Here is an 18,075-nt window from a genome sequence, read left to right on the forward strand (position 1 = left end):
CTGATATACGTTTGTTTTGTTTTGTCCATTATGAATTTTTTTTTTATCACGTCGTATTCCATCATTAATATTTCACATTCATTTTAATAATTTGTTCATCGTTACTGTCGACAATTCAGTGTCAACAGTCAGTTGTCAGCAAGTTGGCAGTCATCGAAGTATGCGGCTGGACAGTGACTGCCGACGTATCTGTGTTAATTTCGGTGTTTAAGATGATAATATTCTTCTGTTTTTTATATTGTAATGTAACTGATTGTTGATTGGATTATTATTCTATATTGTCTTCCATCACAGGTAGATGCTTTATATGCTTTGACATGGGTTGGCTTGCAGCAGCATTACCGGTAGATTATTTTTAAAATAATATTGGTGACTTACACTTAGGTACTATATGTATACCAAGCAACCTGAGGCTGGAGTAGCTAAAGTACAAGTAGTTACATCTACCCCTGTAACTGGTGAACACAAAATACTAGACGGACCAAGCTTGTCGGATATATCAACAGAATCTGATGGAGGGTAATGTTTTTTGTTATTATGTTTTGTGTATCGAGTAGATGGAAGGTTCTCTGACCTCTGAAATGCATATTTGAGCCATTTACAAAGATACTGTGTATACAATTTGAGTTTCAAAGGCATGTCATGTTCTAATTGCTGGTTAATGAATTTCTTATTAAAAATTATTCTTAAAGTGAAGCAAATTACCAATTCTAGTGTCAGTCATATATTGTATCACATGGCACATTAGCAAAAATTTACTAGCATATTTCTGATTTATTCTAAAGTGTGAGATTCAGTATGCATATTTTTCAGTAGCCAGTATGCATATTTTTCAGTAGCTTGATTGTCAAAATTTTTCACACATACTTGTAACATTCAAATTCATCTTTTTCCATGTTTGCAACAGAAGGGGAAGTAGCACTCTTACTGCTATGTCAGGAGTGGAAACTGTTTCAGCTACAGAGAGTGTATGCAGCACTAGCAAACCATCTACATCAGCTAAATACAGTGGTAGTCAGAAGTATGTTACCCTTATTGTCACACGCAACGTAATATTACCGTAATTGGTATAGTACAGGTGTGATGGTTCAAATACCAAAATGGCAACAGTAACAGAAAGACTTCCCTGGCTGCGATGATAAAATACGAACACGGAGCCAACAGATGAGGTTTCAACTGGTACTGGAATTATTATACTCTGCAAACATCAAGTACAAAAACTCGGTAAAACTCCACTACTCCAATAACTAGATACTTAAACTCCAATACAACTCAACGAGATCTCCGATCTGAACTCAGTGCTAAACAATTCCCCTATATATACCCACATTGTCTATAAATAGACCATTACATCAGCATACATAATGAGTCTGGCACTTACTACAAATTTCTAGAATGTTCCATTACCTTCTATTGCCTCCTACAGTGTTCTATTACCTATTCAACCAGTTTCTAAACAAAATCTAGAATATTCCACCCAAACACAGTACAGTTCTAGAACATTCTCAGTGACACGGGAGTGGTAAATAAGTCGTATGCGACACTTATGTTACAACTGCTTAAATGCATCTTTAAATATGAATCAATATTCTTATGCTATGCTTTTGTGTACTTGACAAGTAAACTGAATATTCTGATTGTGATGTTTTTCACCAGTTGAAAAATAACCATTTTACAAATGTTTTTTGTTCACTACAGGCATAGAGGTATGTGCCTTGTTTCAGCTGCAGAGAGTGTATGCAGTACTAGCAAACCCTCAACATCAGGTGAATACAGTGGCAGTCAGAGGTATTTTAGCAGTATTTCTGAGTTGTAATCAATAGTTGATTAAAATATATAGCTGATTTTAACCTAAATAATTTCAATGTCCAAGCTTGCAAGCACATTTGTGATATCAGTAAGTTCCATTAAGACTATAACTTACTATAGCCTGTTTGTAGTGTAGTACCAGGAATTTATAAATTTACTTCCATCATCTGAATCAAACAATATTCTACACCTTGTGCCTCATACCATGGAACTATAAACCTATGGTTTATAGTTCCATGCTCATACAGACCTAATGGGTTAATTAGCTGATTACATACCAGTCTGTGAAGGGATGATGTTTTACTTTCCCATGCATTTCTCAATATCATACCCAGCCCCAATTCGTAACCTTGGTTACATTTTGCTCCACACCTGCATCAACACATAGTTAATTAACTAAAGCCATCTGTGCTTGCATTTCATCAGACTTCTTTGTTTCATGTCAACACATAGTTAATTAAATTAATCCATCTGTGCTTGCATTTCATCAGACTTCTTTGTTTCATGTCAACACATAGTTAATTAAATTAATCCATCTTTGCTTATATTTCATCAGACTTCTTTGTTTCATGTCAACACATAGTTAATTAAATTAATCCATCTTTGCTTATATTTCATCAGACTTCTTTGTTTCATGTCAACACATAGTTAATTAAATTAATCCATCTTTGCTTATATTTTATCAGACTTCTTTGTTTCATGTCAACACATAGTTAATTAACTAAAGCCATCTGTGCTTGCATTTCATCAGACTTCTTTGTTTCATGTCAACACATAGTTAATTAAATTAATCCATCTGTGCTTGCATTTCATCAGACTTCTTTGTTTCATGTCAACACATAGTTAATTAAATTAATCCATCTTTGCTTATATTTTTAATGCTGCTTTTGTTTCTTGTTTACATTCTGTATGCCTATTCATTTAGTTGTTTATTCCATAATCCCCATATCAACATCCAATCAAAACTCTTCATATTGCAATCACTTTATTACCTCCAATAATATGTTGTTTGTCTAATTATAGTATATTTTACTTGACAGGTGAAAAGAGAAACCATCAATTGAAAAAAACACTGTCATCATCTTTCACAGATCCATTACAGTATGTCATACTTCTAATGATTTATTGTTACTACTAAATGTTTTGACCTAGCATGCATGCAAAGTGTTATAATACATATTGCATGGGTAAGACACTGTGATGTTAAATTCTCTAACCACACTGTGCTCATTACACACTGAGTATTGATGTTACTTTTGATAATGAAGAGCAGATCATGACTGACAGTGATGAAGATGATGCTGAATATGAGTCTAGCTTTGATATTACACTAAAGTGAGTTCTACATTATACTTCACTTGCATAATATGATGGTTGCCAAAATGTAATGTTAATTGACTCTTTTTAGAGCCATGTTTTCACAAAAGACCCCAAAAAGGTACTCATAGATAGATTCACTTGTAAATGCATGCTTTCATCTACACCTAAATCCTGAGCATACATGTACTAAAAACTTTCAAATTTTACACATGAATAAAATGTGTATTTAGTTAATCAGCCTATTCTAGATGGCTTTTTAATTTTTTTTATTAATATTACAATAAAAACATGTTGTCATGACAGTAATGTTAATAAGTCTAACGCAATAAATTGGCATGTCCTTTTATAGAGTGGTTAACATAATGCAAAAATGTTTAATTTTGTTTTGTCCACAATTTTCCAGTCCACAAGGCATGGATGATTTTTCGTGTGAGTCGGATATCAGTTTTGATGATGAAAATGTCACAGAAAGCAGCACAATAGAAGAAACTGGCAATGGAAGTAGGAAAATTGTGTCAGAAGAAGACATTGGCACTTTGTTAGGCGGACATTTTATCATGGCTTTTGTTGACCAAATCCTACTTCTGGTCAATGCAACCCCAGTCTTGGTGTGTAATCAGTGTCAAGGATGTGTCAAGATCAACCTTACGTACAGGGGAACAGCTATGTATTTAAAATGGGTAAGTCTCAACTGCACTTAGTATTACTGAATGTAATAGTGGATGATATAAACTGATGGACTGAAAGTTTTACTTTGTTGACCAAATCCTACTTCTGGTCAATGCAACCCCAGTCTTGGTGTGTGATCAGTGTCAAGGATGTGTCAATATCAACCTTACGTACAGGTGAACAGCTATGTATTTAAAATGGGTAAGTCTCAACTGCACTTAGTATTACTGAATGTAATAGTGGATGATATTAACTGATGGACTGAAAGTTTTACTTTGTTGACCAAATCCTACTTCTGGTCAATGCAACCCCAGTCTTGGTGTGTAATCAGTGTCAAGGATGTGTCAAGATAAACCTTACGTACAGGGGAACAGCTACGTATTTAAAATGGGTAAGTCTCAACTGCACTTAATATTACTGAATGTAATAGTGGATGATATTAACTGATGGACTGAAAGTTTTACTTTGTTGACCAAATCCTACTTCTGGCCAATGCGACCACAGTCTTGGTGTGTAATCAGTGTCAAGGATGTGTCAAGATCAACCTTACGTACAGGTGAACAGCTATGTATTTAAAATGGGTAAGTCTCAACTGCACTTAGTATTACTGAATGTAATAGTGGATGATATTAACTGATGGACTGAAAGTTTTACTTTGTTGACCAAATCCTACTTCTGGCCAATGCAACCCCAGTCTTGGTGTGTAATCAGTGTCAAGGATGTGTCAAGATCAACCTTACGTACAGGTGAACAGCTATGTATTTAAAATGGGTAAGTCTCAACTGTACTTAATATTACTGAATGTAATAGTGGATGATATAAACTGATGGACTGAAAGTTTTACTTTGTTGACCAAATCCTACTTCTGGTCAATGCAACCCCAGTCTTGGTGTGTAATCAGTGTCAAGGATGTGTCAAGATCAACCTTACGTACAGGTGAACAGCTATGTATTTAAAATGGGTAAGTCTCAACTGTACTTAGTATTACTGAATGTAATAGTGGATGATATTAACTGATGGACTGAAAGTTTTACTTTGTTGACCAAATCCTACTTCTGGCCAATGCAACCCCAGTCTTGGTGTGTAATCAGTGTCAAGGATGTGTCAAGATCAACCTTACGTACAGGTGAACAGCTATGTATTTAAAATGGGTAAGTCTCAACTGTACTTAGTATTACTGAATGTAATAGTGGATGATATAAACTGATGGACTGAAAGTTTTACTTTGTTGACCAAATCCTACTTCTGGTCAATGCAACCCCAGTCTTGGTGTGTAATCAGTGTCAAGGATGTGTCAAGATCAACCTTACGTACAGGTGAACAGCTATGTATTTAAAATGGGTAAGTCTCAACTGTACTTAGTATTACTGAATGTAATAGTGGATGATATTAACTGATGGACTGAAAGTTTTACTTTGTTGACCAAATCCTACTTCTGGCCAATGCAACCCCAGTCTTGGTGTGTAATCAGTGTCAAGGATGTGTCAAGATCAACCTTACGTACAGGTGAACAGCTATGTATTTAAAATGGGTAAGTCTCAACTGCACTTAGTATTACTGAATGTAATAGTGGATGATATTAACTGATGGACTGAAAGTTTTACTTTGTTGACCAAATCCTACTTCTGGCCAATGCAACCCCAGTCTTGGTGTGTAATCAGTGTCAAGGATGTGTCAAGATCAACCTTACGTACAGGTGAACAGCTATGTATTTAAAATGGGTAAGTCTCAACTGCACTTAGTATTACTGAATGTAATAGTGGATGATATTAACTGATGGACTGAAAGTTTTACTTTGTTGACCAAATCCTACTTCTGGCCAATGCAACCCCAGTCTTGGTGTGTAATCAGTGTCAAGGATGTGTCAAGATAAACCTTACGTACAGGTGAACAGCTATGTATTTAAAATGGGTAAGTCTCAACTGCACTTAGTATTACTGAATGTAATAGTGGATGATATAAACTGATGGACTGAAAGTTTTACTTTGTTGACCAAATCCTACTTCTGGTCAATGCAACCCCAGTCTTGGTGTGTAATCAGTGTCAAGGATGTGTCAAGATCAACCTTACGTACAGGTGAACAGCTATGTATTTAAAATGGGTAAGTCTCAACTGCACTTAGTATTACCGAATGTAATAGTGGATGATATTAACTGATGGACTGAAAGTTTTACTTTGTTGACCAAATCCTACTTCTGGTCAATGCAACCCCAGTCTTGGTGTGTAATCAGTGTCAAGGATGTGTCAAGATCAACCTTACGTACAGGGGAACAGCTATGTATTTAAAATGGGTAAGTCTCAACTGCACTTAATATTACTGAATGTAATATTGGATGATATTAACTGATGGACTGAAAGTTTTACTTTGTTGCCATTATCAAATAAACGTTTGAACATTGCAATACCAGTTTCATAAAGCATTGGAAACTTGGTTAATGGAAATATAATGTACTGTAAAATTCTTTATTTTCGCTGGAATTAATTTTTGCTTAAAAGACTTTTTGGGGTGCTTTGTATGGAATATATTTTTCACTGATTTTTGATGAGTTGAATGTAAAATATAGGAAAAACATCATCCCTTCAGCGAAAATAAAGTATTTACCGTACATATATACTGTAAAATACTTTATTTTAGCTGGAATTAAATTTTGTTGAAAATAATCTTTAGATGTTTTGTATAGAATTTATTTTCACTTGACGAGTTGAATGTAAAATATAGGAAAAAAGGTATGGTATATTCGCTGGATTTTTTTCCCACTGAATTATTCCTTTTGCGAAAATAGCAAAAATAAATTCCAAGCGAAAATAAAGTATTTTACAGTACTTGCTACCTGTCAAGACACAGTTCACATTTTGTAAAGATGGAAATTATAAATATTGAATGACACTTGATTTAAAACTTGTTTTTTGTGTTTAATTGAAAGGTATGTGCTGCTGGTCACTGTAATTACAGTTGGTGTTCTCAACCCATTCTAAATAGGGGAATGCACAGTGGTGATTTGCTCACTGCAGCTGCTGTGATGTTATCTGGGAATAACTTCTCCAAGATAAGTTTTTTCACCAAGGTGTTGAACATGAAGATGATGTCATCAGATGTGTTCTATCGTATACAGAGGCATTATCTTGTTCCTTCTATTGACAATCTATGGGTTCAGTATCAACAGGAAATTATTCAGAAATATTCTGGTGAAAAATTAGTTTTGCTTGATATGAATTATAAGTGTTGTAGATACTGTATTTGCTCTACTACTAGTGCATACATATGTGTGATTGTGATCAAAATATTTTGCATTTTTAAAGATCCACTATACATGCAACTACACATGTTGGTTAAAGATGTGCTGCTAATAATGTAAATACTGTATTGTATTTTTAAAGATCCACTATACATGCAACTACACATGTTGGTTGAAGATGTGCTGCTAATAATGTAAATACTGTATTGCATTTTTAAAGATGCACTATACATACAACTACACATGTTGGTTAAAGATGTGCTGCTAACAATGTAAATACTGTATTGTATTTTTAAAGATCCACTATACATGCAACTACACATGTTGGTTGAAGATGTGCTGCTAATAATGTAAATACTGTATTGTATTTTTAAAGATCCACTATACATGCAACTACACATGTTGGTTGAAGATGTGCTGCTAATAATGTAAATACTGTATTGCATTTTTAAAGATCCACTATACATGCAACTACACATGTTGGTTAAAGATGTGCTGCTAATAATGTAAATACTGTATTGCATTTTTAAAGATGGCACTATACATGCAACTACACATGTTGGTTGAAGATGTGCTGCTAATAATGTAAATACTGTATTGAATTTTTAAAGATGGCACTATACATGCAACTACACATGTTGGTTAAAGATGTGCTGCTAATAATGTAAATACTCTATTGCATTTCTAAAGATGCACTATACATACAACTACACATGTTGGTTAAAGATGTGCTGCTAATAATGTAAATACTGTATTGCATTTTTAAAGATCCACTATACATGCAACTACACATGTTGGTTAAAGATGTGCTGCTAATAATGTAAATACTGTATTGCATTTTTAAAGATCCACTATACATGCAACTACACATGTTGGTTAAAGATGTGCTGCTAATAATGTAAATACTGTATTGCATTTTTAAAGATGGCACTATACATGCAACTACACATGTTGGTTAAAGATGTGCTGCTAATAATGTAAATACTGTATTGCATTTTTAAAGATCCACTATACATGCAACTACACATGTTGGTTAAAGATGTGCTGCTAATAATGTAAATACTGTATTGCATTTTTAAAGATCCACTATACATGCAACTACACATGTTGGTTAAAGATGTTCTGCTAATAATGTAAATACTGTATTGCATTTTTAAAGATGCACTATACATACAACTACGCATGTTGGTTAAAGATGTGCTGTTAATAATGTAAATACTGTATTGTATTTTTAAAGATGCACTATACATGCAACTACACATGTTGGTTAAAGATGTGCTGCTAATAATGTAAATACTGTATTGAATTTTTAAAGATGGCACTATACATGCAACTACACATGTTGGTTAAAGATGTGCTGCTAATAATGTAAATACTGTATTGCATTTCTAAAGATGCACTATACATACAACTACACATGTTGGTTAAAGATGTGCTGCTAATAATGTAAATACTGTATTGCATTTTTAAAGATCCACTATACATGCAACTACACATGTTGGTTAAAGATGTGCTGCTAATAATGTAAATACTGTATTGCATTTTTAAAGATGCACTATACATGCAACTACACATGTTGATTAAAGATGTGCTGCTAATAATGTAAATACTGTATTGCATTTTTAAAGATGCACTATACATGCAACTACACATGTTGGTTAAAGATGTGCTGCTAATAATGTAAATACTGTATTGCATTTTTTAGCTGCCTACTAACAGATGTAGTCATTAGTCACCCAAACATTAATGATTTGGATGGATGCTTGTATTGAAATGACTGGACATAGAAAACTTCCTACTTAGTTCATAAATTAAACTTATATTGTTAACAAATCTACTACTACCAAAGTAACTAAACTATGAGTTTTGAAATTTGCAAGTATGTGTACTTAGTCCGTGTATTACACTTTAACTTGTAGGTGATGGGAGAATGGATTCCCCTGGACACAGTGCTCAGTATTGCACATACACTTTTATGGAGAACAAGTCTAAAGACATTGTGTCTATAATAACAATGGATAAAAGAGTCACAGGTAAAAAATGTACCAACTTAGAGAGAGCTTGTTTCAAAGCTGGAATCACATACCGGGAGATAAAAGGGCACAGATTGCAGAGATAGTGACTGATGCTCATCCACAAATTGGAGCTGATACGAGTAAGCTAAATTCTGTTCACATTTATAGCAATTTAGTCATAGCTGAATAAATGAGCTGGCAAGCTATAGTATAATGTTAACTGGTAATATTACTATGAAAATGATCACAAAATATGTAGCGTTGCTTTAAACTGATATTTTTAAATTTTTGTTAAAAACCGCTAATCTGATTGCTTTGTCACTATACATATAGGTATCTCAGGCAGACCTCTCTCAGATTTGTTCATTTTCTAATTATATCTTCAGTTCTTTAATTAAAATGTTCATTGCTAACAGTGGGGCAATCTCAGCCGAGAAGCTACTTGTTTTAAATGCAACTTTGTTATTACTAGATAGTTTGAATGATGATCACCTCACTGGAACATGCTGTCTCACTTTCATTAGAGATAAACAAATCTTTATTTATTTTTGCAGAGAATATATATCCAGAAATAAAGCACTCCTTGCATATATGGCATACTGCTAAGAATCTTACCAAGAAAATTGTTAAAGTAGGTGTTTTACTGAAATATAAACAAAAACATTTTTGACAATCTGGTTCATAATTGTACTTGGCAACAGGAAATTACCTGGCCATTATTTATGCCTTTAGGATTGTTTTTATTCAAATCACTGTTGCTGTTATAACCAATATGCATGGTTATTTAACTTGTTAAGGTAGCGAGAAGGGAAACTTTCACTTTTTTCTTGATTTTTCAAAAATTGATAAAACGGTTACTTTAGACCTTGATACACCACCCCAGGTTTACAAAAGATCGAAATTGCGAAATAACGTTGCTCAAATTTGTGTTTTAAAACACTAGCAGAAAAGACTACAACTGCCGTTTCGTGGATATTTGCATAGTGTTTATCTTTGGAAGGAATTAAATGATAACATCTTATCTGTATACTCTGTTGTTGACGATTCTGATATAACGGGTGATAAGCTTCTAGTTGCAAACAATGCGTGTTTATCTAACGTCCATTGTCAGCATTATTGTCAGTCGAGACTTCGTCGGAGAAACATGGTGATAAGGTACTCATTTCGCCCAACCTTCCGCTTTTACATCGACCGCTTATCGCTTAATTTCCGACCACGCGGTCTTGTCCGACCGGAAACCGACCGCATTTTAATCGCGTTTTTTTTTCGCTCGCTCGCTCATTGAAAACATTTACCGCTCGCCCAAACACTGAAAACTGGCACATGGGTGGTCGAAATGGTGGTTTTGATAGTAAAGTGTGAACATACAACTAGTATTAACTATTATTACATTCTGAACGACACTTCAAATCTAATAGCTGTATTACACTTGTATCGTGAAAGCAACAAACAATCGAAATTATCAACGAAAGACGAGATTTTTCTAGATATTTACAAACATACTGTCATGACAAACGTATGTAAAATTAACAAATACACAAAGAGGTGTAATATTAGGTTTTATTTTAGGCTTAGAAATATTTTCTTTCACTCAGCCCATGCATGTAACTGCCATTTAGCTTTAAGGTCCTTCAGCATCGGGGGAAAACAACATTAATTATACAAAACACATTGCGAAGACTCAACAATCAGGAAAGAAACCCCAGACAACCCTGTCGTACTTGTGTTGAAATACATTTTGTATTTCACGTCAGAATATTGTTTAAAATAAAATATTCAGTCCAAGCCAAATCGAGGTCAAAGGGTCAGGTTGCGTGCATATAATTATATATAGTTAAAACAAAAAGTATTTGAACTTTTGTCATCTGTTCAACATCTATAAAAACCAGAAAGACAATTATAAGACAATGTGAACCTCGGAAATTATTCTGTTAGTCCGAATCTTAAATGCGCGCGAGCGAGCAGGTGGGCGGTGATATTTCGGGGTTTGCGCGTTCGAAAATAAAGCGGAAATTGTCCGGTCGAATTCAACAAGCGGTCGCAAAAGCGAGAGAAAAGGGTGATTGGAAAGCGGAAGCGGGCGGGAGGTTGTGCGAAAGGAGTACTGTAACTTTGCACAACTTTCTTTTAAATCGTTTTATTTTCCAAGTCAATATTCTATTTTACTAATACATTTTATCTCTAACGCAATGGCGAAGAAAAGAAAGAAAGCGTTGACAGACGAGGCAAAGAAAAATCTGCCACTCAGTGTCGCACTCTGACACAGCAATTTTTTTTCAAACATCGGCCATTTTGTTTCACCATGAAAACCGTTTTATTAGATGTCTTATCTGAGACACTTGAAGGATTAGCTTGTTTGTAAACTGTCAGCGTGTACAATGGGACAGTAATGTTTGTCAGAGGATTATCCCTCGTTGTTCGTTTGCATAACAATGGAAAACCCGAACGTTCCTGGAGTACGGACTCAAATGCCAGCAGTTTTCTTCATTTTTCGCGCTCGAGCTTGAAATTATTCATTATCTGACACTCTTTATGAGTTCTATGATATCAGTGGTTAATATGTTTGGCCATTTTTAGTGTATATTTATAATAATGCAGCAAATCTACAGTGTTTTATTAACCAAAACTGTTTTTCGCGTTTTTCTCGAGTTGAAGTTTTGATCGAGAACGACTCATTGGGACCGCCGCCAAATCAAGTGCGTTCGGACTTGGACATTCAAACTCGCAGTTATCGTTCAAAAGATAATGATGGTGCGAAATTTGTCTGGGTTTTTAAAGAAAATGCTTTGTCACAGAATAATAGTCTGTTAAAGGTGCCAAGTATGAAATAATTTGGGGACAAAAAAACAAACCTGCATAGAAATCGGAATAATAGGTCTTTTGATTGTCGGAGACGCATTTCAATGGACTTGATTACGGACAATGCATAACTTAAATTTCACCAGGAAATTCCGCAGTGTGCTCTCGCAATCGCGTACTTAGTCATTTTTACAAGGTTCGCCATTTTTGATGTCACGTGATAATTATGTAAACAATGTCTGTCCAGTTTGTGCGAACTTGCACCTCTATACTTAGTCTTTTGATATATATAACCTAAATTACTGTTCTGAACGAGACAACAGACAGAGAATGTTTTATTTAAAAACGTCACAAAACCTTCTCGCTACCTTAAACTACATGATGGTGTTAATTCTTTGAAGGCACATTAACTTATGCTTATCTCATTTATATTACAATGAATCAATCATATTCTGTATAACCATTTGTTTCAGGCTGGGCAAGTCAAAGATTGTAAGATGCTACTAAAATGGGCAAAGCATATTGCTAACCACTTTTGGTACTGCTGCCAACAGGCTTCCACAGAAATGGAGTTTCTGGTAAGATTTTTGACTCCTGTGTGTGAAGCACACAATGGGAGTCTTTGCAGTGTATCTGTACGTGGGTATGTGAGTGTCCGTCTGTTCCACTGATATCTCAAGAATCATACACCGGTTTTTGATGAAACTTGGTACATGGATGTCATAGGACACTGCACAGACCTGGTAATATCAGTACATATTAATTACCTACTTTGCATAATTAATTAATTTTCAGCTTTTCCACTGGTTTCTCAAGTACTAATAATCACATATCAATGAATCTAGGACTATGCAGAGACCCAATTAGTTTTCGGTCAATATTTATGCTTATGGTTAAATTCTGTTCATATTAATTCCCTATTAGCATAATTCATATTATAAACTTGGTACAGAGATGGTCTGTTACATTGCGCAGACCTTATTAGTTTTACACTCAAATCTGTTAATTCCCTAATTAGCATAAGTCATATTATAAACTTGGTACAGAGATGGTCTGTTACATTGCACAGACCTTATTAGTTTTACACTCAAATCTGTTAATTACCTAATTAGCATAATTCATATTATAAACTTGGTACAGAGATGGTCTGTTACATTGCGCAGACCTTATTAGTTTTACACTCAAATCTGTTAATTACCTGATTTGCATAATAAGTTTTCAGCGTTTCCATAAATATGTTAAATACAAGTAATTTTGAATTCATTTTCTCCATTATTCTTAGCACATGGGAGTTCTTTCTAATCTTTCTTTGATTTGATAGTGTGCATGAAAACTGTAATCCCAATTGCTTTGATATTTTATATATAGCTACCTTTAGTTGACCTTTCTCAGATTTGTTTCTTTTAAGCTAATGTTTGTGCAAAAATCTTACTGAATGCAGATTACGTTCAAAACTGGTGGCCATTGTTTTATTCTTGCATAATGCACATGAATTATTCACTATCAAATCCAAAATGATTGATTACAGTTTTATGTAGCCACATTTTATGCATATCACCTCAACAATGTGATGTTACATGCCTATAATATAAATGTACTATGTGCATGGCAATACTTTGTTTCAATGATTGTAATTGTGTTCTCATTACAGGGAATGTGGGGTGGTTTATTACACCATGTTGTAAATGAACATGAGTGGAGCTTGACTGTGGACCAGGCTGGAACTGGTCAGTGCCTCCATGGCCCCTTAACTGAAGAAGCTAGTGGTAATCGAGGGTGGTTACAGAGAGGTAGCAAGGCACTTGATGAATTGCGCAATATTGTATTCGATAAACGCTTTCTGAAAAAAATACCTTACTACTTAAATGCTAGGTGAGCTTAACAATCAAGATTACAAGGCTGTCATTTCCTTTTTTAATTCGGTCTCGGTCTGTCCGTGCGGAGTCATATCTCAGAATCCCTCGGATCGATTCCGTTCATTCTTTGCATGTGCTTAGTACTTTATGTGTGACATATGCACATGCAGTGGTTTAGCGATTTGATTCAAAATGGCCGACTGGCAGCCATCTTGTTTTTTGAAAATGTTGTATTTTGGACATGCTTTGTCAGTTGTCATTCAAACTTGGTACATAGATTATACATGTTAGGATACATGTCCATGACGATTTATTTCACAATTGGATCAAAGATGGTCGACTGGCAGGCATCTTGTTTTTGTTTTTTTATGCGGTATCTTGGACGTGCTCTGTCAGTTTTCATTCAAATTTGGCACATACATGTACTTTATACATGTTAGGATGCATGTCCATGACAATTTGTTTCAAAATCTGGTCAAGGATGGCCGTTTGACAGCCATCTGACTTTTTGGTCTTACTACTATATTTCCTCAATTTATGTAACATTTTTATTCGTATTTGGCACATACATCATACATATCAGTGTGTTTCATAATCAGATCAAAGATGGCCGAATAACGGTTGTTGACTCCCATGTGCGAAGCACAAAATGGGAGTCTTTGCAGTTAGTGTGTCTGTATGTGTGTATGTGTGTATGTGTGTATGTATGTGTGTATGTGTTCCACTGCTATCTCAAGAACCATACATCGGTTTTTGATGAAACTTGGTGCATAGATGCTCTGGGCCAATGCGCAGATTTGATTAGGTTTTGGTAAAAATCCATGCTCGTTAATTACCTAATTTGCATGATAATTAGCTAATTTTTAGCTGTTCTATGATTGTTCCACCGATATCTAAAGAACCACTCATTGGATTTTGATGAAACTTGGTACATAGATGATCTGAACATATGCGCAGATTTGATTAATTTTTGGTAAAAATCCGTGCATATTAATTACCTAATTTGCATGATAATTAGCTATTTTTTAGTGGTTCCATGACTTTTCCACTGATATCTAAACAACCACTCATTGGATTTTGATGAAACTTGGTACATAGATGCTCTGAACTAATGCTAGGTTTTGATTAGTTTTTGGTAATAATCCGTGGTTACTAATTACCTAATTTGCATAATGATTAGTCAATTTTCGGTTTTTCCACTGATATCTCAAGTACTAATCATCGTATTTCAATGAAACTTGGTACATAGATCCTTTAGGACTATGCAGAGACCTGATTAGTTTTAGGGTAAATAATTGTGCATATTAATTACCTAATTTGCATAATTAATTTTCAGCTTTTCTACTGATATCTAAAGTACTAATCATCACATTTCAATGAATCTAGAATTATGCAGACCCAATTAGTTTCCGGTAAATATTTGTGCATATTAATCACCTAATTTGCATAATTAACCAACTTTCACACTGATATCTCAGGTACTATACATCACATATCAATGAATGTACATGGATGCTGTAGGACAATAGACAGACCTGAATAATTGTGGGTTAAAATCTGTACATATTAATTACCTAATTTGCATAATTAACCAATTTTAAGCTTTCACACTGATATCTAAATTACCGTAAAAACTCCAAAATTTCGACCGGTTTTAAATAATTGGTGTTAGAAATGTGACATGTTTTTAGAGTCAAAATTAAGGTGCATTTTCGGACGGTCGAATTTTTCAGAATAGAAATCAGCAAATGAAAAAATGGGGATGATAGACAGTGTGCTTCATTAGTTTTTAAAAAATGCAATGTCCGTCAATTGACGTAAACTTCCTCATGTTTCACGGTAAAAGCAAAGGTCGTGGCCGAGTTGTAACTCAAAATCTAAACAAAGTCATCAATCAGTGAGTATTATGACAAGCAAAACAAAACATCAAGACGCGGAGAAGAGGTCAGCGCAAAACTAATAGGTCAAAAGACAAAGCTGTCTCGCACTACCTAGGAAAACTTGCGAATGTTCGAAGTACAGGTACCCATTGGACAAAAGATACATGGAAGTTTAGCAAACTATCTCCCCGACCCAGTGCAATGTATCCGGTTAGAATCAAAGCTCACGTGTCCCTTATTTGAGGGACCAAATTCTGCCGTAAATTCGCCCTTGGATTAAAAAATAAAATGGGATTTAAGAAAATAAAATGGGACTTTTAAGGTGTATTTTGGCGTCGTTTTTCGGACATTTCAATCAATCCTGCCGGCTAAAATAGAGTAAGTTTTACCGTAGTCATTGACGTCTGTCTATTCAAGAGTACACGCGTATGATTTTTATCGTGACTAGCGTGAGCGGGTAAGCTTCCTTTCGAGAATGAGCTGTTATCACTGTGAACAATGTTAAATTATTCTTCAGATGCCCAGTTTATTTTTTAAAAACAACTAATTTTTTTATTTAAAAAAATCATGCCGTTTTCGCGTCAAAATCCAAGCCAAAATATCGTACTACAACATCAATCTCTTCCGCATTGCGTTCAATAACATTAACATATTTAAATAAGCTATGGTAATTTGAACACGTTGGCATCATCCAGCTTTTTGATTGGTTAATTAGCGATTTGACCTATTTGACCTAAGAGAACATGGCGGATATCCTACAGCATCAAACGTTTATACGAGACCGGAATCATTCGCTTACGATGAAACTAAGTTGACTTTTATTTGTATTTCATAACCATTCAACAAATTTATTTTGTGTACATTATTATAATCACTACTGAGTACAGTAATAATCAACAATTCAGAAACGCGGCATGCCGAGATTTTTGTGTTCGTTTTTATTTGAAACTTCGTTTATTTAGAATATATTTTCGTTACCAATAAAATAAAAATCTCTCAGTCAATCAGAAACCCGGATTCATGCCTTCGAGGAAGGTCCCGTTTGAACGCTCACATCGGTTTTTTTTTCGTTTGGGGGAAAACTAAAACTGGTCGCAATTTTCGAATAAGAATGGGTCGGCAATTTTTAGTGGAGTCGAAAATTTGGAGGTAAATAAAACACCGAAACCCGGCAAATAAATAGGCGACCGAATTTTTAGAGGGGTCGAAATTTTGGAGTTTTCACGGTACTAATTATTCCATTTCAATGAAACTTAGTACAAAGATGCTCTAGGACAATGTACAAACCTAATTAGTTTGGGGTAAAAATCTGTTCATATTAATTCCCTAATAAGCATAATAATTCATAATTTGTTGGTTCTAATCACATTTCAATTAAACTTGGAGACATAGATTTTCTGTTACATTGCGCAGACCTCATTAATTTTACACTCAAATCTGGTCATATTAATTTTCTGATTTGCATAATTAGTTTTCAGCTAAGTAATTTCGAATTATATTTAATGTGTCTCCAATACTCTCAGCACATGGGAGTTCTTTCTAAGCTTTCTTTGATTTTTATTTTTGGCCATATTACTACTACACAAAACACGTGTTTTGATGTAAATAAACAATCTGTTGTATACGCCACTTGGAACTCAAGTTTCAAGGACACGTTAGCGACGACCCCTCCGCTTTAATATTACGAGCACAAAGAGAACTTCCAAAAATTTAACTGGGACTGTTTCATTTTCAATGACTTGTTGGAATAAGATTTTGTGTCTTTATAATAAAAAAGACATTGTATTAATGAAAGTATTGTTTTTTACTACATCTACAGAGAGATAGGTGAGCTGGAAACATTTCAGCAGCAGATATTGCAATATGCCGGTAAACGGTTTGCTCTCCACTCCACCAGTTTATAGAGCAAGAAACCGTCTTGCAGCAATGGATCGTAATGTAAATTACAATAGAGAGATCAGAAAAAAACAGAACGGGGAGATCATGTGAGTATAAAATTAGTTTTATTCCCTGAGGATTTAGTATCTTGATGCATAAATCTTGTACAGAAAATAAAAACAAGATTTGAACCAAAACTTAAATACTGAGCAGTAAAAATACTATGAAAGTATTACAATACTACAAAGTATGCATATTGACTAGTGTGATGTGGTTGCACTGACAGATGTATAATATATTTTTACTGTATCTAGGTACAAAAGAATCTTCAATAAAAAAAGTGGTTGATGGTTGGTGGTACCAATCAAAACTGAGAAGACATATCCTCATATTGTGCAATTAAAATCCAACATTTTGGATCTAAGAATGGCTGACAGACAGGGGATGTACAGAACAATGATACTTGAACCTGATGACCCAAGACGCATTTCTGCTAACATTGCACTTATACCACCACCTGCAACAGCTACATTGGTACAGGAGCAAGTTTCACGCATGATAGAAACATCCTAGGGCACTATACACCCAAGTCATACATTCATCAAATTGTACA

At 34.6% G+C, this 18,075-nt stretch overlaps 1 long non-coding RNA gene and 1 pseudogene across 1 annotated transcript; both read left to right on the forward strand.

The window, feature by feature from the left end:
• The first annotated feature begins 3,085 nt into the window (after positions 1 to 3,085).
• Positions 3,086 to 18,035, forward strand: LOC146729917 (uncharacterized; annotated as a pseudogene).
• On the forward strand, positions 15,245 to 15,743 carry LOC146729918 (uncharacterized). Its single transcript, XR_014927984.1, has 2 exons — positions 15,245 to 15,396; positions 15,556 to 15,743. It is a non-coding gene; the product is annotated as an uncharacterized LOC146729918 (long non-coding RNA).
• Positions 18,036 to 18,075: the final 40 nt, after the last annotated feature.

This window comes from Saccoglossus kowalevskii, chromosome 20 (assembly GCF_978046115.1).
Source record: "Saccoglossus kowalevskii chromosome 20, keSacKowa6.1, whole genome shotgun sequence".
NCBI classification, from domain to species: domain Eukaryota; kingdom Metazoa; phylum Hemichordata; class Enteropneusta; family Harrimaniidae; genus Saccoglossus; species Saccoglossus kowalevskii.